The 23,638-nt window shown below is 45.3% G+C and overlaps 1 long non-coding RNA gene across 2 annotated transcripts in view; it reads left to right on the forward strand.

Moving 5' to 3' along the window:
• LOC102115048 (uncharacterized) overlaps positions 1-23,638 on the forward strand; it is a 275,169-nt gene that overhangs the window by 227,481 nt on the left and 24,050 nt on the right. The window lies entirely within an intron of this gene.

The following is a 23,638-nucleotide window of genomic DNA, read 5'->3' on the forward strand; positions in this document are numbered from 1 at the left end:
TATAGTGATTTCAATTTTTTGGAGATATACCCAGAAGCGGGATTGCTGGGTCATATGGTAATTCTATGTTTAGTGCTTTGAGGGACCTCCATACTATTTTCCAAAATGGCTGTACTAATTTATATTTCCACCAATGGTGTACAAGGGTCCCCTTTTTTTGTATCCTCACCAACACATATTATTTGTCTGTTTGTTAAAAGCCATTCTAACAGATGAATACCTCTTTGTGATTTTAATTTGCATTTTCCTGATAATTAGTGTTGTTGAGTATGTTTTCCATATATCTGTGGGCCAGGTTTATTGCCCATTTTTAAATTGAGATGTTTGTCTTCTTCTTATTGAGTAGTTTGACTTCCTTATATATTTGGGATATTAGCCCCTCATCAGATGTATGGTTTACAGATACTTTCTCGTAGTCCATGGGTCATCTCTTCACTTTGTTTCCTTTCTGTGCAGAAGTTTTCTAGTTGATGTAACCTCCTTTGTCTATTTTTGCTTTTGTTGTCTTTGCTTTTGGAGTCCTGTTGTAGAAATAATTGCCCAGAGAAATGTCGTAAGGATATTCCCCCATGTTTTCTTCTAGATTTACAATTTCGGGTCTTTTATGCAAGTCTTTAATCCATTTTGAGTTGATTTTTGGGTATAGTGTGGAATAAGCGTCCAATTTCATTCTTCTGCTTGTGGATATCTAGTTTTCCTTATACCTTTTATTGAAGAGACTCTCCTTGCCCCATTCTGTGTTGTTGGCATCTTTGTTGAAGATCAAATAATCATAAATACTTGGGTTTAGTTTTGGGCTTTCTCCTCCTTTCCTTTGGTTATTGTGTCTGCTTTTATGCCAGACCATTCTGTTTTGCTTACAATAACTTTATGATACATTTTAAAATCAGAGAGCATGATGCTTCTATCTTTGTTATTTTGCTCAAGATTACTTTGGCTATTTGCTGTCATTTCTGATTTCATACCAATTTTAGTATTTTTTTAAATACTGTTTTTCTTGTCCTTTATTCTGGGTCTAATCTTGCCTCTCCTATACTCAGGGCTGGGACAAAAACAGGATTTCCATTCATAATATGGACATTCACTCTTAGAAGGCATGTACTCCCTGATCGATGATTTAATTATTTAACATAAAAATTAATTTAACTGTGCTAAAATGTAGAGGGCAAGGAAATTGGCCTGAAAGAAAATACTTCAGATAACAACAGAGTCTGGTTTTATAATAGGGTTTTGTATTCCAGGACATTCTAGGGAACAAATAATGCTTAGAAGTGTGTTTATTACTGGTAACAGTCAAGCAGATGGGAGACAGGAAGAGTGATAGGGGCCTTCATGAACATGAAGAGCAGGTGTTTCAGTGCAGCCGCTGGATTGTAGGACTGTCAAAGGTCTGAACTATCAACCCAAAGGATGCTGCTCTCCCACAGCCACACGGGGTTGGGGTAGCTCATTGCGTTGGGATGCTGCTTCCTCCAGATAGCACAGAACTGGGGTCTTTTTACTGCCATTGGACCTCAACATCCTTCGGTCCCTTGAGAGACATTCATGTATAGGAATCTCACAGCCCTGAGGACCCTTGTCCTTCTCTGGAGCCTCTTGGAGAAAGTGCACCAGGGCCTAGCCTTGGAGCTACCTGGGACAGAGGACCCAGATGTAGGTGTCCTCTTTGCAGGAATGAACACTGCATTATGGGCCTCGGGTAAGACAGCAGGCCAATGTGCTGTCTGTTGGGAGCTGTGGTCTCAGTGGTGTCGTCAACTAAGTGTGGGATCATTAGTGAATGACTTCACCTATCATGGCCTCTGTCTTTCGACTCTAAATTAGGGGCCATAGACTCTCTCCAAGGGGTCTTGGGTGCAAAAATTTGGTTTTACGGCCTGTGCATGTCAGTCTGAGCAGCTTCGGCCTCAGAGACTAAACCAGATCTATTAGAGTTTGGAGTCTGCACTTCAGGGTGTGTGTGCACCTGTGCGTATGCTTGCAATTTTTTATGTATGTGTGCATGTGTGGTGAGGGGAGTGTGTTGGGAGGTGGAAACTGGAGATGTATGTGTTGTACGTGTGCATGTGCATGTCTCTGAGTCTGAGTGCCTGTGTTCAGGGAGAGGGGACTGTGTGATAGAAATGACAGCAAACATGAAAGGAGGAACCAGATCTTAAATGGTCGACAGGTGGCCAGTTATGATCTCTTTATTCTGCTCTAATAGAATCTGCGAGGTATGTTTTCCATGAGCAGACACAGTCCTCCTCTGGGCTGCTCTGATCTGATTTCCTGTACCCTGAAACCCAGCACTGTGCCCAATACGCTGCTCCATCTTCCTCAAGGTCACCAGGTGAGGGGCACCTGCAGTTGCAGACCCACCTGTTGCCACTAGGCATCACTCTGGGACCTGTATCCTCAGCGACACCCGCTACAGGCTCAGCTGTCCTTGTGCTTTGTTAATTGAGACCCAGATCAGGGCAAGATTCCATTTGAAAACCTGGAAACGAACAATTCAGTCTCTATACCTTGTGCTTTATCTTCTCTCTATCTCCAAAAATGTGTTTTCACAGTAAACTCAATGTATTTGGGTCATGTAGTCTCCCCTTTTCTTTCTCTTATTTTTGTCTTTACTTTTTTTCTTACCTTTTGTTTCTATTGTCCTGGTCATTTTCATAGAGATGTCGATGCTACACTTTCTACCCTGAGGAGCTGGACCTCAGGGTAGAAAGGTCTACTTGTCCCGGTCACTCAGGGCCAGGCCAAAAAGAGGATTTCCACCCATAATATGGACATTGACTCTTAGAAGGCATGTACTCCCCTGATGGATGAGTTAATTATTTAACATAGGAATTAACTGTGTTAAGAAAGTAGGGTGCAAGGGAATTGGCCTGGAAGAAAATAAGATAGCAACAGAATCTGGTTGTATACTAGAAGTTTTGTATTCTAGGATATTCCAGGGGACAAATGATGCTCAGACATGACCATATTTATTGCTGGTAACAGGCAAGCAGATGGCAGACGAGAGAGATAGGGGCCTTCGTGAACATGAGGACCTGTGGCTCCTCCTTGTGGGCACCTACAGCCCAGTTTTGCACTATTGGATGAACCTTCCTACTTGTTCAGAGGCTGCTGGACACCAATTACAAGAGCACAGCTGTGGGGACATCCTGTGTATCCACATGTATCCACAAAAGTAGTGCTTCTTTAAGAAAGGGCAATGAGCTCCCCACCCTCTTTAAGAAAGAGGCACTACTTCTGTGGATACATGGGATACGTGTGGTTATTCCCTTATTTGTTCATTCCTGGAGAACCATGGGGATTAGTGCCTGTCAGGACTTAGTACCCGGTTGTTGCATCTTGAAATGGCTGGAAAAGAGCCTCGCTAGACAGGGGTATTGGCCAGCTCTCGAAAAGGGGTGCTCAGGGGCAGCGCTGATGAACGCTGTAAAGCAGAGCTGCCATCTTGCTCTTTCTGTGAGGAAAGTGGACATTAATGGGGAATCTGCTCATATGGGAGGGTCTATCAATGCAGATGTGAAAATGAAAGCCGGCCTCTGACTTTTCAGGTAAAGATGCAGGAGAAGCGCACCATCTGGACCATGCATCAGCAGGCTACTCTCCTTCCCGGGAGGCAGGGTCCCTGGATGCGGCGGGGGAGAAGGTGGGTGCCCACTTTCTCAGAGAGGGTGTCAGGCTGAGGAAGCCAGAGGTTTTGCAGAAGAGAAATTTACCACTTTGGTAAACTTTCACTGCCCTCTGGGGCTCCAGACACTGACACAATTTGGAAGACTTTGTCTTGTGGCAACCATTGTGCTTTGTGCACTAGCTCTGAGCTGTATCTGGAGGACAGACTTGAATGATGTTCATCTCTCACTATTCACTCTTACTGTCTCATTTGAGACTTTGCAATCGCGGCCAAAGAATTTTCTCTTGTCCAAGATTCTGCCAGTGCTCTGAGCTGATGAGCTGTGGAAACCCTGTATGTTGGCATCTGGATTAGTCAGCTCAGGATACCAGAACAAATTTCCACAGACCGGGTGGCTAAAACAACAGTAACTGGTGTTCTCACAGTGCTGTAGACTGGAACTCTGAAGGTGTTAGCATGCTGGTGTTCTCTGCAGCCTCTCTCCTTAGCTTGTAGACAGCTGTCTTCTCCCTGCGTCCTCACGTTGTCTGTCCTCTGTGTGTGACTGTGTACTAACCTCTTCTTGTAAGAATTCCAGTCGTATTGGGTTTAATGCCCACTCTCATTACCTCATTTTAACTTAATGACTTCTTCAAAGACTCTCCAGATACAGTACCACATTCTGAGACACTAGGGGTTAAGTCTTCAACACATGACCTTTGGAGTAACACAATTCAACCCCTAACAACCTCCTCTGAAAAAAGCCTGGTGGCTGGTGTGGACAGTGGGGGAAGTTGAGGACAGAGGTGGTCAAGAGCCAAGGCTCATACCTGCAAACCATGATAAGACCTTGATATTTTCAGTGGAAAATAGACTACAGTGGACCAAAGTGTCAGCAGGAGCCCCGTTACAAGGGGGTTGTGGAAGCCTGGGCTAGAAGTCAGCGTATATTGCACCAGGGTGCCAGCAGTGCAGGGGATAAGAAGTGGCCTCATTCAAAATTTATGTTGAAAGTACAGCTGCAACAGCAATTGCTGATGTAAGAACATGGAATATGAGGCTATGTGAAGAATATTTTTATTTTTTGCCCTGAACAATTTCAGAGAGACACTAGTGCCATTTTCTGAAATGACAACACCTGTATGTGCACATGGTGCCTGCAAGCTGGGGAGATGTACAATGAAGAGTTTGGTTTTGGACACTAGGGATGAGATACCTGTGGGAGATTCTAGTGGATATGTCAGGACATGAGATCTGGAGTCTGGAGTTCAGCTAGGTGGTCGGAACTGAAGATATAAATGGAGGAATCATTCTGAAATTGACAGCATTTAGCACTATAGATTTGGAAAAGATTACATGGAGAATGAATTAAAGAGAAGATTAAAATTTCGGTAATATTGGGTGATTGCCTTAGTGAATTACATGAAAATTGAATAATATTGGGTGATTGCCTGAATGAATTACATGGACTTTGGGTTTAAAAGTTTGATATTCAACATTATTGTAGAGTCTGGAGAAATTTTGACAAGCTGTTTCTGAAAGCAGCTTAGGCTAAGACAGCTGTAAGTGGCTGTTATTTTTTTTTCTAGTTGTCTGCTTGTGCCTGTTGGATGAACTGTATACATTAACTAATCTTTCAAGGCTTTCATTGCTGCACTACTCTGCACAGTCCCTAGCAAAGTCTCTCCTTGGGAAGCCAATGGCAGGACTCTAATTCCTAGAATTAAAAAGACCTAAATGCAACACCCGAAACCATAAACTACTAGAAGTACATATAAGGATAAAGCTTTTGACATTGATGTAGGTAATGATTTCTTGGCTATGGCACTAAAGGCACAGGCAACAAAAGGGAAAATAGACAAGTGCGGCTGTATTGAACGCTAAAGCATCTGCACAGCAAAGAAAGCAATCAACTTCGTGAAAAGATAATCCAGAAAATGAGAGCAAATATTTGCAAAACCTACATGGTAGAAGGGGCAAAAATCCGAATACATAAGGAAGTCAAACAACGCAATAGCATCAATCAAACAACCTGATTGAAAAACAGACCAAGGACCTGAATATGCTTTTCCCAAAACAATGTTCCAAAGACCTGCGATTATCTCTACTGGACATGTCAACTAGGACACTTGTGTTTAGAAGGAAACTGCTTGAGTTTCTCTATTAACTTAGCTGAAAGCCATTGTCCCCAGGAGCCACCAGAGATCCAGACAGACGTTCCCAGCAGGGATTTACCCGCTGGGTCCCTCTGGGGTGGCCCCCCAGTCAGAGGTCAGATTGGAGGCATAGCTTCACTGATGAATACTCAGTGTAAAAGTTTAAGTTTTGTGTTACTTACAGCTCTTTTAGCTAGGCAGGGTGACCAGAGAGGGCAGACAGCAGTCCTCTATCCCAGGTCTTCTGTAGCAAGGAGCAGCCGTGCACAAGTGAACTTCCCCTATTTAAAGGTCTTTTGGGATGAGGTGTCCTGATTTCTAGGGTAACTTTCTGTTGGGTTCATTCAACAATTGTGGTGTCAAGGACGGTTTAGAAATTTGGTGGGAAGGTGAGGTTAAAGTAGAACTCCACAGAGGAACCCCTTGTCTACCTTGGCCACCCTGACCAGGCCTGGGCAGCAACCAACTCTGGATTCTCCATGGCTCCTAACACAATTGACCCTATGCTGCATTGGCTGTGGCTGAGATGAACTACCTGCACCAAGGGAGTATATAAAGCCTCCGGGACAGCCTGGCTGCGTATCGCAGTATACTCCCTGCAAAGAGACTAGGATAGGAATGCCACTCACACACAGAAGAGGATTTGGAATCTGTTTCTGAAGCAGTGTCCTGAGGACCTGGGGTCTAACCATAAAAACAAATCAAAGGCGTTTGGCTGAGCTGGGATGTTGGAGAACACCCCGGTGAGACTGAGTGCCACCTGGGCTTCTGTTGCTATGTGGAACAGACTTTTGTGAGTTCTCCTGAGTTATGGATGTACACGCAGCGTGTAGTTCCCCAGAGGGGACGATCGCCTCTTTGCTTGGCCAATGAACAGTTTAACGTTAAACAATTGTCTAAGATCGTCTAAGCCAAGAACTGGTCTGAAGCATTAGCCTTCGGGGTGGGGGTGGCCTTTCCAGATGGCCACCCAAGAAGGGAAGTGGGAGTCTGGGCGTTCATTTTACTGCTGGTGTTGTACAGCTTCTCAGCCCCTGTGGGTCTCCAGAGAAGCATTTAGTAAAGTTGAGTGGTGCTTCCTGGGAGGCATAGGAGGTTTCCATCTGTAACTCGTATACGTTGGAGCACAGGTGTATCGCTGAGTCCATGATCATGTCTGGATGCTTTCTGTGAATGCAGGGCTCCAACCCTTCAGGCTGCAGTCTGGGTTTGTGCTGTGGCGTCGTTAGCCCATTTGGATTGAAGCCTGTGCATCCAGAGAACCACCTCCTCATCCTTAAAACAGGCTGATCTCAGGTTGTGAGGGCTGCTGGTGTTTAAGCATTGGTGCCATGGGACCCATTCAATATCTAAGAATTGAGTTGCCCACCTTGGACACAGGTCAGGTTGTATTTGGGGTGCAGCCCCTCTAACAGGACTTACAGGGAATTTCCCCGTTTTCCAGCCTGGAGTACAAATTCTCACTAGGGCTGTCCTGTTCCCAGCAACTCTCTAGGCTGCAAGGCCTGGGTGTAACAGCTACCCCACAAGCCATGTGTACATGAGATACCAAGCAAGGCCAATCATGGAGAACACTGACATCTTGTCACTCAGGGCTTTCTTCCCAGTGCTTCCATGGGTCAGCTCGCACCCACTTTTCCTTGGAGCCTTTCTCCCCCATGGCCACGTTTGGTGATGGCACTTCCATATGGTCTTTGCCTGATGTAGTTGTTGTGTCTAGTTTGAAGGCTTCTTCTCCTCATTTACTGCCTCTGACTGCACCCTCGGTGGGTTCTGGAGCAATAATCCCTACTTCCTGCCAGGAGGAGTAAGTGGGAAATATTAGCTAACCTTTAAAACCGGTAAAAACGGGAGCTTGTGCCAGAAGTTGCTTGTCAAATGGAGAGGTGTGGTCTAGCAAAAGCCTCATGGCCCTGCTGGGTGCCAGTGGGCCTGGGGCGTCAGTCCTCAGAAGATCATAGTTTACTATCCATCCACAATTCGTTGTTCAATAAATATTTGATGTTGAGATGGTGGATGTCCTGTGATGGTGTGGGGAGGTCTCATTATTGGAGAATATGTAAATTATGTTATCTCTAACGGAAAAAGAAGCTAACTCTTCTGTGATCACCAAGGTGGGCACCACAGTGGGTCTAGCCTAATTGTGATGAAGCGATAGTGGCCATGGGGTTGAGAATTCAAAAGGTGATGGCCCTTTGAAGGTCCTTGGTGCCTTGGGTGTCCGTAGCACATGCAGAGACATTAAAAACCATGACTTTAGGAGGCCACCGTGCTGCTTGAGGAAGCTGGTGACTTGGGGATGATGAACTAAATGAGACTCCCTTAACCCACCGCAGTGTTGTGATGCCCTGAGGTGGGAGCCTCCATCTGAATCAATGGTAGGTGTGGTTCTAAAGGAGAAAGCGAAGAAATGCCATGAAAAGAGAACACCTGCTCCACCCAAGGCATAAGGAGTTACCTTCCCTGGAAGACTATACGTGCAGAAGCCCATAGCCAGGACAAGTGTGCTTTGTCCAGAGGCTCTGAGAGTTGTGATGGGCGGTAGTGAGGGCCTCTCCGTGAAACTCAGAACCTGGGACCCAGGCATGGGGTTATGGTTTTGACCCAGTAGGAAAGAGTAGTCATGGAACACAGCATGCGTGTTAGCGTGGGGCAGAGCGGGGGCTGCATGGAAGTGAGCTCTGAGGAGGACCCTCCACCTCCTAGAGTGCATCGCCCTGTCCCTCCCCTAGCCGTCTGTCCCCCATCCTGCAGGGAGTGTCCTGGTGCTGCCTGTGCCACACAGCCACTCCTGGGCCTGCAGATCCAGCTGGGACAGGCAGGAACTCTGAGTCCCCTGCCTTTTGTCCGCCTTTCCCAGCCGCCTCTCACTAGCTGTCTATGTGTCCGGTGTTGGCGTCTGCAGCAGATGTCTGCAGCAGGTTTATTTTACAATAAACCATAAGGAAATAGCTTCCTTGAGCTGTTTTAAAATATGGCCCCTAAATCCTTGTACTCCTTTTCATAGAAAGGAAGGTTTCTGTTCTCTCCTGTTGGGTCTAGGACGGGTGACATTTTGACCGACAGGCTACATGCAACTAGATGCCATGCTGTTTTCTGGGATTAGGCCCTAGTGAACTGGTGTCTTTTACTTTCTCTGTGTTGGATGGTGCTGTGGCCTGATACATTTTTCCTCTGAAATTCATATGTTGAAGTCTTAGATTTTAAGATGATAGCATTAAAAGAAGGGGCCTTTTTGGAAGTGGGCAGGTCAGCACGGTGGGGTCCTCATGAATGGAATGAGTGCCCCTGTAGAAGAGAGGTCCCAGAGAGCTCCTTCATTCCTTCCACCAGATGAAGACACAGTGAGAAGATGTTGTATGTGAACCAAAAAGCTGGTCCTCACCAGACACTGATTCTATACCACCTTGATTTGGACTTCTCAGCCTCCACAGGCGATTCTAAGTGGTGGCAGGAGTTAGGGTGTGGAGGGTTGGAACAAAGAAGATGAAGGGTCACTGTTGTCCAGCAGTACAGAGTGCTGAGAGGTAGTGAGGGTGACCTTCCAGGCAATATTAGAGTAACTCGGTTCATGACATTTAAATTGTTTTTTTAGCAGACCACATGTGCTAAGAGGGCTGGTGCCTTTGGAGCCCAGGTACCATGCTTGGAGGAAGACTAAGCATTCCACGGGGAGAGGAACTGAGCCCACCTGCAACATGGGCTACAGAACACAGAGCAACCAGTTTTCTAGGAAGAAACAAAACTGTGATTTGCAATGTTTGTAAATTTCTGTGGTTAAAATGCTCCCAGCTATGGACAGTTTAAGAATTATCACACAAAACTCCTCTGTCATGAGCTGGCCTGATCTGGCCCCAGCACATCACAGGGTCTCATCGTTCAGCTTTCTCAGAGTTCCCAGCTGAGCCAGCACCACCTGCCACCTGTACATGAGTGTTCTGGCCCTGAAATTTTCAGATCTCAGCACAACCTCTCCTCTTATGCCTGTGGAAAGATCCAAACCCCAATTGCAAATGTGTGAGTGAAGACCTGATCATGCTGTTTCAATCCACTACTTTCTTTGGTGTGTTTTCTCACAGTCCCAGATGAACAGAAGGCACAGTCTTGGTGAGAAGTTGAATGTGTGCATTGTTTTTGCGTGTAAATCTCAGCTTCTCTATAATATTGATGAGGTAGGACAGAACCCTCTCTCCTTATACCCAAAGTGTCACAAAGAGCCCATCGTCATGGCAGCATGGAACTGTGGAGTCTTAGGAGTGACTGAAGAACCCCCTCACTTATTCTTAGTTTAATTTCTTACTGCTGGGAGCAGAGGTAGTGCGGGAGCCAGGTGGAGTCTCTACCCGTCCCTGCAGCGACAGACTCAGAGGAGGCCATGGGACCCGGGAATTGGCTGGAACAATAGGGAAAGAAGTAGAGATTTTCTCCTGGAGATTAGCAACAAAGGTCATGGAGAGATGACCACGATTCACATGGATGTCACCTGGGAGACAGCCCAAAATAAGATCAAGAGAAACAAAGGGAAATAAAAAAGGTAAAAACAACAATGTAACTCATGCTTTGAGTTCTTGGATCAAGCAATTTCTAAAGCCAGAATTCCTCCTCAATTCCAAGATATAGGAGCCAAAATGTTAACTTAGCTTGTCTTTGGTTTGTGACATTTGAATTCAAGACCCCATTAAGTGATCCGAAAAACATCAAAAATACCGAACGCAGAGAACCTGAGGCAAAGATAGTGCAGTGCACAAGGACAGGAGATGAGAGCAGATGACAGGTGTCCCAGGGGCAGCTTGAGAGCAGATGACAGCTATATTGGGGGTAGCTCGGGCATCAGGCTCCCTGATGATTCCCATGCACAGCCCCGGGGGAGAAGAGCCTTGTTGATGTTGATCAGCAGGGAAGGAGGGACGGAACGTGAGAGGCTGGAAGGACAGTGGGTGAGTCAGGGATGGGGAGCTTCATAGTTGATGTTCATAAATGGAGGAATTCCAGGTGGTGTCAGGAGCTGGTGGGTGGCCATGGGTACAGGGCTGGTGCAAAGGGTGGGGGAGTCACTGTTTTCCAGGATCTCAAAGCATTGAGAGGTAGTGAGAGTGACCTTCTGGGAAATATTAGAGTGAAAAATAACTTCTCATAATGTTAAGTTTCTTCGTGAGTTATGGGACTTTTAGCAGCAAAAGAAAAAATATGCCAAAGTTCAGAAAAGGGAACAAGTACTTTTCTCATCTCTTACATTCTTTTTTCATTGTAAACAGAGTTCAGAATATCATATAAACAAGCACAAAATATCAACAGCAACACTAACAAGCCAATATCCTTTGTTTAAAAGAAAAATTGCACCAGATAGTTTTTTGAAATGCCAAGAAATTGGTTATTGAGGAATGTCCCAATAGGTGTTAACTGTTTGCAATAGGGAGAGCAGTTGAACTCAACTCTCTTGAGGTGAAACACAGGAGAGTTTAAGCCCTAGAGTGAGCTGGTGGAAAAGTACTGGAGGTTGCTGGCGGGAAGGTTGAGCAGTGTGATTGGGCCATCTGTGTTTCCCAATTTGTATTTATGGAACTTAGGCGCCTATCCTCCCACAGAGAAAAGGGTACTTTCTTCTTGGAAAATGACATTTCAAAGGGTTAGCTTCATATTTGACTTATTCTTTATTTTCTCCTCCTACCGTATGAGTGGCTTATTTAAGGTAGAAGTATCTCATCAGCATTCCATAAATGTCCTGTGTGTGTGCATTCTATTAATAAGCTTTGGGTTTTATTCGAGGCTAAACAAGTTGCTCCCATTGTTTGGAGACCCTCACACCTCTCCCTGCATTCTCTGTCCTTAGTGTTTGCAGCTGTCATTGCTCACCCTAGACTGCAGTAGCAGAAGCTTCCTGTGGTTCTCCCAGTATGTCTTTATCCACATAGAGGAGCAGGGATACTCTGTCCTCATCTGCCCCTTTCCCTTAAATTGATAGATGCCTCTGAGAATATCAGCTCGAATTACTAGTTCATCCTATTCTCTTGCAACATCAATTCCTCCAAATCCAGTAGACTTAGACCCTGACCTGGCATATCTCTCTCCCTGATACCATTCCCTCCAGCAAACAGTCTTCTCTAATCCTCTTTTTAATCTATTCAGTTGTAAACATGTTTATGTTCCAGTTTAAGATACACCATAAAACCTATCCTTGCCACTCCAAGACAAAAATGATCTCTTCTTTCTAAAGTCCTAATGTTAATAAAGCCACATTTAACCCATGATATTCTCCTATATTTCATTCTAAAATGATTTTAGTTTGTGAAAGGTCTAGTATCACATGAACTGACACATGGAATTTTTTCCTCTGTAGGTTTCAGCTTTTTTCTATGAAGTTGAGTAATACAAATGGAATGTTGTAATATTATGTGATGTTGGGGATAATTAATTAATCAGAATTAATTTATTGATCCCCAGCTATGTGTTAGGCAGTCATGTGGGGATATCTGTGACTAGATGACTGCCTAACACATAGCTGGTACAACAATGAACAAAACATGCAGCTTCCCTTCTGGCATAAAGACAACTGTTACCGAGAGTAAGCGAAATGTATAGATGTGAAATGGTTTGAAATTCTACAGTTAGAAATAAAGAGAACAAGGAGGATGGAGGTATCCAGGGGAACTTGTTGCAATCTTAAATTGAGAAATCAAGAAAGATTTCAGTGACCAAAGTATGTTTTAGCTGAGACCCCAGGAGCTGGAGGAATGAGTTGAGAGGACTTCTGTGTGAAGGGCAGGTGCCCCAACATGAAGTGATCCTGGCCCAGTGGACAGTTAGGAATAATTTGCAGAGTTAGTTCAAGGACCTCATGACTCCAACTCCAAGGCAGTTACAGGAAGCCAAGGAAGGTTGCTTGTTTTTCACCCCCTCAATCCTTATTTGTGTTCTTCCCTGTCTACACAAGGGGGAAGATTTGGGGGCCTTTATTTTATCAGACATGAACCCACTGAGGTCTCCTTGAGGTCTGCAGTAGATCCCCCAGCTGTGCAGTGTCTCAGCGGGGTGCCTGGAACCCTGAGCTCCCTCTTTACAGAGGCAGAGCCTCAGTCTGGGGCTGAGACCTGCTTAGCATCTGCATGGTTGGACGTGGACAGCACCTGATTCTTTCTCCTGGGTGCTGGGCATTTGTGGTTGGTGTTGGTAGTCATAGCTGTGTCTGGACTCATTAGATGGTTTTATTCAAGAATGGTGAATAATCCACTTGAAACACTCTTTCTTTCTTTGCAAACTGTGGTCTCTCTGTCACTGTAAGAGTTCTTGGCGCATTTTGCCAGTACCACCCAATAAGAGTAGCCAAGGCTTGAACAGACATATTTTTATTCAAAAAATGTATTGTGGAATCACAAACTAGCACTACTAAGTTTAAAGTAAAAGACTGGGGGCTCACGCTGGAATTATTTCTGGGGCTCTGGGGCTCACGCTGGAATCCTTCCTGGGGCTCCGGGGCTCACGCGGAATCCTTTCTGGGGCTTTGTGGTCATGTTCTCGTAGGCTATTTGCAGGATATGTTGAACTCATGTTCAAGGTTCAATGGGTGCCTAGAGAAGGAAAGAGAAGAGAGACAGGAAGGGTCACATCACACCTCAGCAAGATGTCAGCCTGGCCTCAGGGACACCGGGAGTGACCCTGTCCTCTTGGAGGAGAGGACAAAGACAGGCTCAGGAAGGTACAGACCCAAGGTGTGCTGTGCCTGGTGGGGAGGCTGCAGTTGGAGGCAGGACCACAGGGGGCGCTGTGGCCTTCCTGGCAAATGCTCTGAGTGTCTTAGAGGGCGCTGAGCTCCTGGTTCATTCCCTTTCTCCAGACCTGGTTTCCTGCTCACTTGCTGATGTGCAGGGCGTTCTGGGTATCAGAACCTCAGGGCCCTGCAGCACCAGCAGGGACGCAGATTACTTGGATAGCTTTTCTCTCACTTCTGTTTTCTCGGTGCCCCTTTAAAACTGTATTTTCAGGTAGAATCAGGTCCTCAGCAGTTTTAAGGGAACCCAAGAGAGTGTTACCAGATGGAAGGTCTTGACTGTGGGTTGTCCACGTTGTTAGTGCATTGAACAAATAATTCAACAAAACAACAAAAGAACGAAGCAACGAAAGACAAACGAAAGCAACATGAGAACGCAGTAACGAAAGTACAGATTTATTGACACTCCACAGAGTGGGGACTGGTTCAAGCAAGTGACTCAAGAGCCCCCCATCTCGAGTTTTTATTAAGGTAAAAGAATTTGGTGTGCTGCCTAATGTTGCCTGGAACTGGCTTCACCTGGTTTTCTTTTCCTTATGCCTTAACCCTCGATTACCCTACTTCCCTATTCTCCCGTCTCAAGGGTGCATTTTTCAGAATACAGTTGAGGAAACTGCATTTTGTTTGTGTGAAGACAACTTTATGAATATGAAATCAAGATTTTCCCTGGCATGGGTAGAAAATATTGATGATGAGTGTGTTGCAGTGAGGTGCTCCTATGCTTTTTGTTGTACTCATTACAGGTCTTTTTTTTTTTTTTTTTTTTGTTGGAGTTTCGCTCTTGTCACCCAGGCTGGAGTGCAATGGCATGCTCTCGTCTCACGGCAACCTCCATTTTCCAGGTTCAAGCGATTCTCCTGCCTCAGCCTCCCAAGTAGCTGGGATTACAGGCACGTGCCACCACTCTTGGCTAATTTTTATATTTCTAGTAAAGACGAGGTTTCACCATGTTGGCTGGCCTGGTCTCGATCTCCTGACCTCAGGTGATCCACCCACCTCGGCCTCCCAAAGCTCTAGGATTGCAGGCGCGAGCCACTGCCCCTGGTCTGGAACCATTTCTTTGGTTCTGGGACTACAGGCACGAGCCACCACCCCCAACCCATTACAGCTTTCTTAACTGTCCATTCCAATCTTAATTAAATGTTTTTCAGTAGTGCTGTCACAAACCCAGGTCTTCAAAGCCAGATGTGTGATATGGGTCTGTTCAATGAAACTCCAACACTTCAGGAAAGAACATGGTGTTTTTCTTTTTTTTTTTTTTTTTTCCTAAGAAGTAGTGATGTTAAGATTGTGTGAACTGGAAGCTGATAATGATTGTTTTTCCTAACACATGGGAGTTACCTTAGTTTGAATCCAATAGAAATGAGGCAGAATGAAAAGACAGAGAAGTAGAAGGAGATATCAGCAGCATAATTTGTGCTTGTAAATCAGTTTGCATCTGAGGCCAATGTTTGTGCTTGATATTCTTAGAATTTGGAGTTGTATTTTGCCTAAAAAGTTGAAATTAGGATTCTGGTACTTGCATCCAAAAGAGTCTTGACTAAGAGAAGCATAAAACAGCAAGCAGGTACAAACACGGAGAACTTGCCACAAAGACTTTATTTGGAAAAAGAAAAGAAAATTGAAGACAAGGTAAACGAGTAATAAATGTTCTCTAGATCTCGAAGCAAATGATTGAACACATTTTCCTCTGTGCTCCATGTTCAGAGGCAGCAGGAAAGACTGCAGATCTCACTATTGGTGCAGTCCCATAGCGGTGATTGGAAAACTGACAGCCTGATATTCTGCAATAACAGACCAAACCCCTCGTTGGCCAGGCTGGTCTTGAACTCCTGACCTCAGGTGATCCGTCGCCCTTCTCAGCCTCCCAAAGTGCTGAGATTCCAAGTGTGAGCCACCGCGTCCAGCCTATCTCTTATTTTTATTGTGTATGTTGTTGCAGTTCAACATAATCATCAATTATAAAATGCCTCTCCCATTTCACATTTCATAAGAGTGAGGAGATTTTTTAAAAAGAGATTTTCTAGAGTAGATGATGTGACATAATTTTGTTCTCTTTTGAGATTGGAAACGTAAGGATTTTTGGAAGATTTCTAGGCAGGGCACAGAACTCAGTTGTGTTTTAATTGGATTTCCGTGGTTGGGACTTTTTCTCAGCATCAAGGTGAAGGTGAGAACAATATAAAATTGATGTGGGCTTAGTATTTGGCATTTGCCCAGAGAGATCAGAGAGTAGGGGGAAAAGAACGAGGTCCTCATTCAATAGTGATTAAGTGACGGGACATAGACCAGGGCTGGATGTGAAAGAATTAAAAGAGTTTGGACAACTGATTGGGAACTAGTGGTGTTCCTAGAGAATGGAGGTGTTGACGACATTGAGTGACAACGTGGGAGTGGCTGAGTCAGAAAGATTGAGGGTTGGGGAAGAAGCAGGGTAGGACGCTGGAATCTGCATTTTTAAGATGAGAGTATCTCCAAGTGATAAGAAGATTGATGTTATGGCTGTGGAGAGGGTGAATGAAACAGAGTATGAGGAAGGTTTCTGAAACCATCAGGTCAAGGATCCCTGAGATGTGATGTTGGGAGCCATGGGAGAGCAATGCCGTTTCCCACACCACAGCAGGTGTTCTCAAAGCCAGAGCTCTGAACCAGAAGCACCTGTGTCACCTGGGAACATGGTAGCAATAGCAACTCCTGGATCCCACCCCAGACCTGCTGAATCAGGCACTCTGTGGAGTGGGTCCTAGCAATAGTGTTTTACTGAGACCGCTGTGGACCTTGGGGAGGTTTACTGCTCATAGACCATCATCGCTCAGGATAGAGACTCTTTCTCCCAGGTCCTTCGAAAAGCAATGGACATAAACGCTTTCTGTTAAATCCCATTGCTGAGGTCTGTGCAGAGTGAAAGAATTCTGAAACTTTTCAGCCATTTCCAGAGATGTGCATTGTGTGTGTAATTGCATTTGTTTTGTATTTACTTGACCTTGGCAATCATTTATCCAGTGTGAGGTGGCCTTTTAACCAAGGCCCAGGATTCCAATTAAACCTGCCTCCTTCACCCCAATATTTTTTTTTGAGACAGAGTCTTGCTCTGTCTCTCAGGCTGGAGTGCAATAGCATGATCTCAGCTCACTGCAACCTCTACCTCCTGGGTTCAAGCGATTCTCCTGCCTCAGCCTCCCAAGTAGCTGGGATTACAGGTGCACGCCACCATACTCGGCTTATTTTTGTATGTTCAGTAGAGACAAAGTTTCACCGTGTTGGCCAGGCTGGTCTCAAATTCCTGACCTCAACTGATCCACCCGCCTCGGCCTCCCAAACTGCTGGGTTTAAAGGTATGAGCCACTGTGCCCAGCAAATTGTGCTTGTTCATTGTGAATTAAAGCTGTCCATACCACTTTCCCCACTTGTTCAAGGGGAAGACAGCAATTCCCCTATCACCTGGCAATCCTACCCGGGAGCTATTACTCAGCTATCCTGATCTATCTAAGAGGACATGATTCTTCTAAGGATAAGTGGTCTTGATTTCCTGGTCTTGACTTAAAGGGGAATTCTGGAATTGTCTGATCTGCCTTTGGGAAATAAGAAGTGGCCGCAGCTTACTCCAGATGGGATAGGAGATATCACAGGTTAGATCACATGGTGGTTGGTAAACATACAGACAGACGGGAAGCAGGGAATCTTATCAGGATCTGTATCACGACTCCTGAAGTCATCAGAGGCATCAAGCAAATAGATGGCAGACCTGGAATAAAAAGAACATCAGAGGGCTTTGGAGACAATAAGGGAACTTCAGATGGTTTGCTTTCCTCTCTCCCCTCTCCTGCCAACCCCCATACTCACATGTGTACAAACGACAAAGCCCTATTCGGCAAAGCCCGTTACTCTTGGGTCCAGCTTTCAGTGAACAAATACAAACACAGGATGGGTATGATTCCCCCTCATTAGCCATCAGGATCCTGCAGCCTCGTGAGAAGTAACCACCGTCCCCTGTGATGACCGGTGGTCATGAGGACTTTATCTCTGCTCAGCGCCCTTCTCTCGTTCACCCCACCCCACATCGAAGCCAGAGCATTTTCACTGAAGTGCAATCTGTTTGTGCCAAGGGCTGTTTGTCCTTTTTGTCCTCAGTAGCTTCAGTATGTTTCCACCTTGAGATGTCCTCAGTCATCAGAGGGCGACCTAGCAGTGCCCACACTGTATTCCCAGGCAAGGAGAACCTGCCCTTACTGAAAGATGGGCCTGCAGCGCTACAGTAGCACGTTAAGGACAGTAGAGGGCGCTCCTGCCCCTTATAAACTTACCCCGAGGGACCTGCATAGGTACACCACTGAATAGCGGTATCCAGCAAATTGTTTTCTTTTTTTTTTCATCGTGGTTCTTATTGAGACGGAATCCCACTCTGTCCCCCAGGCTGCAGTGCAATGGCGCCATCTCCGTTCACTACAACCTCCGCCTCCCAGGTTCAAGCGGTTCTCTTGCCTCAGCTTCCCGAGTAACTGGGATTACAGGCACACACCACCATGCTTGGCTATTTTTTTATTTTTAGTAGAGATGGGGTTTCACTATGTTGGCCAGGCTGGTCTTAAACTCCTGACCTCAGGTGATCCGCCCACCTGGGCCTCCCAGTGTGCTGGGATTACAGGCGTAAGCCACCATATCTTTGTTGGACACAGACCCTCTCTGTCCTCCCTGGGATCTGTATTGGGTTCCCCAGTCGTGCAGTGTCTCAGTGGGTTGCCTGGACCCTCTGCCTGTCTGAAGCTGCCTCTTCAGACAGGCAGAGCCTCGGTCTGGGGCTGAGACCTGCTTAGAATCTGCATGGGGTGAGCGTGGAGAACACCAGCTTCCTTCTCCTGGGGTCTGGGTATTTGTTGTTGGTGTTGCTGGTCACAGCAGTATCTGGGCCCATTGAATTATTTTGGTCAAGAATTGTAAATAACCCACTTGAAATTCTGTCTCTTTGCAAACAGTGGTCTCTCTGTCACTCCAGGACTTCTTAAGGCATTCTAGCAGAGCCCACCTGGTAAGAGTAGCCTTGGCTCAAACAGACATATTCTTATTCCAAATATGTGTTGTGGAATCACAAACTGAAACTGCTATATTCCAAGTAAAATAAGGAGCTGGCACTCACGCTGGACGCCTCCCCAGGGTCTTGTGGTCAGGGATTGATAGGCCATATGCAGGACATATTGGATAAGTGTTCAAGGGCCAGTTGGAATCTGGAGAAGGAAACAGAGGGGGACAGGAGGAAGAGTCACATTATACCCCAACAAGATGTCAGCCTAGCCCTACAGAGACACCAGATTTAGGCAGTGACCATGTCCTCTTGGAAAGGAAGGAAAAGACAAGCTCAAAAGGACACAGGCCCCAAGAGTGAGGTATTAAGATGAGCAGCAGTTGGAGACAGCCTGGCGTGGGAGGCATGACCATCCCGGCACATACTCTGAGGACCTAAGAGGGTGTTGCTGTTGCTGTTGCTGTTCCTCCTGGAAGGTCCTGATAATGAGTCTATCATAGTGTGGTGCTCCCGGGCTCTTTATTTGACTCATACAGCTTTCTTAACAACCCATTCCAACCTTCAAAATAAATTGTTTATTTTTTCTTTTTATTTTAATTTTTTTTGAGACAGGGTCAGAGTCTATTGCCCAGGCTGGAGTGTCTCACTGTGTTGCCCAGGCTGGATTGCAGTGGTGCAATCTCAGCTCACTGCAGCCTCAACATTCCAGGCTGAAGCAATGCTTCCACCTCAGCCTCTCTGATAGCTTGGACCATGGGTGTGTGCCACCATGCCCAGCTAATTTTTTGTATGTTTTTGTATAGATGGGGTTTCACCATGTTGCCCAGTGTGGTCTCAAACTCTTGCAACCCGTTCCAACCTTAATTAAAGTTGTTTCAATAGAACAGATATAACCCCCAAACTTAAAAGGCAGATGTGTGATCCAGGTTGGTTGAATAAAACTCCAACATTTTTGGAAACAGCATGATGGTTTTTCCTTAGAAGGAATGATTTGTTGACTGCATAAACTTTAAGCTGACACTGATGTTTTGCCCAGCACACCGGAGTTCTTTGAGCGTGGATCCAGTGAAAACGAGGCAGAGTGAAAAGACAGAGCAGCGGATGGAGAGATCAGGGGCATCATTTGACCTTTCATATACATCTGTGTCTGAAACCGAATTCTTCCTTGAAGTTCCTAGAATTTCGATCTTTATTTTATTAGATTGGCTGGGCACGGTGGCTCATGCCTGTAATCCGAGCACTTTGGGAGGCCAAGGTGGGTGGGTCACGAGGTCAGCAGATCAAGATCATCCTGGCCAACATGGAGAAACACCATCTCTACTAAAAATACAAAAATTAGCTGGGCGTGGTGGTGGGCACCTGTAATCCCAGCTACTCAGGAGGCTGAGGCGAGAGAATTGCTTGAGCCTGGGAGGCAGAGCTTGCAGTGAGCCGAGGTCCCGCCATTGCACTCCAGCCTGGGCGACCGAGTGGGACTCTACCTTAAAAACAACATAGAAGAAAAAACCTGGAAATCATGTTACTAAGTATTTATTTGGACTGAGAACAGGAAATTGAGGACAAGGTATAGAAATATCAATTCCCTTTAATGCTCAAAACAAATTATCAACTGTTTCTCTTTAGTCTGCAAGCTTAATAGCAGCAGATTGGGTAGCCTTCACCATGGATGAAGCAGGTCCCACCAAGATGTTCTCCAAAAAGGCAGTAGAGTACTCTGCAATGGGAGATCAAGCCCTTCTTTGAGCCTCGGACCCAGAGAGAGTATCGGAAATTGAGTATGGGGTCAGCAGTGGGTGGTAAAGGGAATCTTGGAGAAGTCACATGTTGGCTGATGAGTGATGTTGGCTATATTGCAGCCGGTAGCAGAAACAATCTCAGTCAATAGGAATAAATACACAGAGCAGTACTGGTCACACAGGACTCAAGACTCATTCTCCTTGGCTTCACTTTTTTGCCCTCCTGCCCCATCACACACACACCTGAACACACTCTCAGGCTCCTCTCCAGGTTCTAAAACCTCCTATATAGACAGGGTGAAATATTTTCTATATACTTAGACTTATTTGTCTGGATCCAGAAGGAACTAGGTAGCATCCCCCTTATATCTTAAACCTAGTGAATTTCACAGTCATATCTTGGAATCAAGTTTTTGGAGAAAGAAAAATCTCTTAGATTTATTTGGATCTCTATTCCATTTAGAAATGAGAACATCCAAGACCAGAGATGTTAAGTAAAGCCACCTAAGTGACATCTGCCACTGAGACCCAATTCCAGAGCCTGTCTCCCGTTCTTCCCTCTAGTCCGTAGCTCTGCATGCTGGTGTCTCTCACCTGGAACCTGAAGAGAGGAGCTGTCATCTCCTGAAAAGTAAATGAGCACATCCTGTTCGCCTGCTGGAGGCTGCTCCAGGGCTGGCATCTCATCAGCTGTTGCCTGGAGTGGCTCTGTCCAGGTCTGGAGGGCCACCAGGAGAACGGCAGAGAGGAGCGTGAGGGTCCTCATACCTGTGGTCACCTGGAGTAGAGGAGGGAGAGCAGAAGCGGTTGTACGGGGACGGAGGAGCCAGCCTGGATTCATAGCTCTGCTGCGAGAAGGCTCAGAGATGGATGCCGCGGTGAGAGGGGGCGGGCATTTCGTTGGAGAGGGTGCGGGTATCCACTGGCCTCCACATCCTTCTGAGGCTCCTCTGCTCTCCCAGCTTTCGTTCTAGCATGAATCCCTAGGTTTAGTGTCTGTGCTAGGTTGGAACTCATGGTGATGATTAGGATCCTACCATTTTTTCCATTTTTACCTGCTTAGATATTTATTTTTAATATTGCAAAAAATAATAGAAACAGTGGCTTAATTCAGTAATTTTAGAGAATAAATGCCTCTTATTTCTTTGAAAATGAGCCCTCTTCTCTTCAGAGATCCAGACCCTCATAACAGACCTGAATTCCACTGGAGTAGAGAACTAATTCATTGCAGGATTCAAGGGCATTACCACCCTCATGAAGGGGAGTTTGAGGTTAGGGATGAGCAGTCTCCTATAGGAGCTGGTAGAGAGGACAGCAACCTCATCAGGCTATAGGTGAAACAAGTTCAGTGAGATAGAGATAGAATTGATTGAAAGATAAAAATATGTTTATTATTTTCAGCTCTATTTACATACATGGGACTATTAAACATTGTATGCATCTAATGTATACTACCTTGGAATTTGAGATATGTGTATATGTGTTTTTTTTTTCCTAAACCACATACAAAAATCAACTCAATGGATTGAAGACCGAAACATAAAATCTGAAACCATAAACTACTAGAAGAACATATAGGGATAAAGCTTTTTGACATTAATCTGGGCAATTATCTCTTGGCTGTGACATCAAAGGCACAGGCAATAAAATGGAAATACACAAGCGGGGCTGCATTGAATGCTAAAGCACCTGCAAAGCAAAGGAAGCCATCAACTAAATGAAAAGGCAACCCAGAACATGAGAGAAAATATTTGCAAACCTTACATAGTAGAAGGGGTAAATATCCAAATACACAAGGAGGTCAAACAACTCAATAGCAAAAACCAATTAATCTGATTAATAAATGGGCCAATGAGCTGGCATGATGGTTCACACAGGCAATCTCAGTGCTTTCAAAGGCCAAAGCAGAAAGATTGCTTGATCCCAGGAGTTGGAGACCAGCTTCAGCAACATAGTGAGACCCCATCTCTTTAAATAAATAAATAATACATAAAAACTAAAGAACATGAGTAGACTTTTCTCAAAATAAAATAATGTTTTAGCAGTATGACGATTCCTCTAGGATCTAGAACTAGAAATACCATATGACCCAGCCATCCCATTACTGGGTATATACTAAGAGGATTATAAATCATGCTGCTATAAAGACACATGTACACGTATGTTTATTGTGGCACTATTCACAATAGCAAAGACTTGGAATCAACCCAAATGTCCATCAGTGACAGACTGGATTAAGAAAATGTGGCACATATACACCATGGAATACTATACAGCCATAAAAAAGGATGAGTTTGTGTCCTTTGTAGGGACATGGATGCAGCTGGAAACCATCATTCTTAGCAAATTATTGCAAAAACAGAAAACCAAACACTGCATGTTCTCCCTCATAGGTGGGAACTGAACAATGAGATCACTTGGACATGGGCCGGGGAACATCACACACTGGGGCCTATTGTCGGGGGGGAGGAGGAGGGAGCAGGGATTGCATTGGGAGTTATACCTGATGTAAATGACGAGTTGATGGGTGCTGACGAGTTGATGGGTGAAGCACACCAACATGGCACATGTGTACATATGTAACAAACCTTCATATTGTGCACATGTACCCTAGAACTTAAAGTATAATAAAAAAAATAATGTTTTAGGAGCTATTGGTATGATCATCTCTGTTGGACATGTTAAGTAGGACACGTGTGTTTGGAAGGAAACTGCCTGAATTTATTAACTGAGCTCATAGCCACTACCCCCTGCAGCAAAGGGTCCCACACAGCAAAGTATGCCCTCTCTGGGTCCCTCTAGGGTGGCCCCATAGTCACAGGTCAGATTGAGAACACAGCTTCAGGGGTGAAACTGCCACATGAAAGTTTAAGTTTTGTATTGTATTACTTACAGATTGTTAAGCTAGGCCAGGCCACCAGAGTGGGCAGAGGACAGTCTCCTGTCCCAGGGCTCATGTTGCTACACGTGCAGCTGTGCACAAGCAGGAAAAGACTTCTCCAATGTAAGGGTCTTTTGGGAACAGGTGTCCTAATTTTCACGGTTACTTTCTATTGAGTAGTTTAAATATCTGCTGGTAAGAACAGTTGAGAAATTTGTTGGGAAGCTGGCAATAAAATAAGAGTTCACAGAGTGACGCCTTGTCTATGGTGAGCCCTGGCCAGGCCCCAGGCAGCAACCAACTATGAATTCTCCATGACTCCTAAGACAATTGACCCTGTGATGCCTACACTGGTGGCTGAGGCTGAACTACCTGGACCAAAGGAATATTGAAAGCCACTGGGACAGCCTGGCCTGTGTATCGTAGTATCTACTCCATAAGGAGACTAGGCTAAGAATGCCACCCACACACAG

Source organism: Macaca fascicularis, chromosome 8 (genome assembly GCF_037993035.2).
Source record: "Macaca fascicularis isolate 582-1 chromosome 8, T2T-MFA8v1.1".
Classification (NCBI taxonomy): domain Eukaryota; kingdom Metazoa; phylum Chordata; class Mammalia; order Primates; family Cercopithecidae; genus Macaca; species Macaca fascicularis.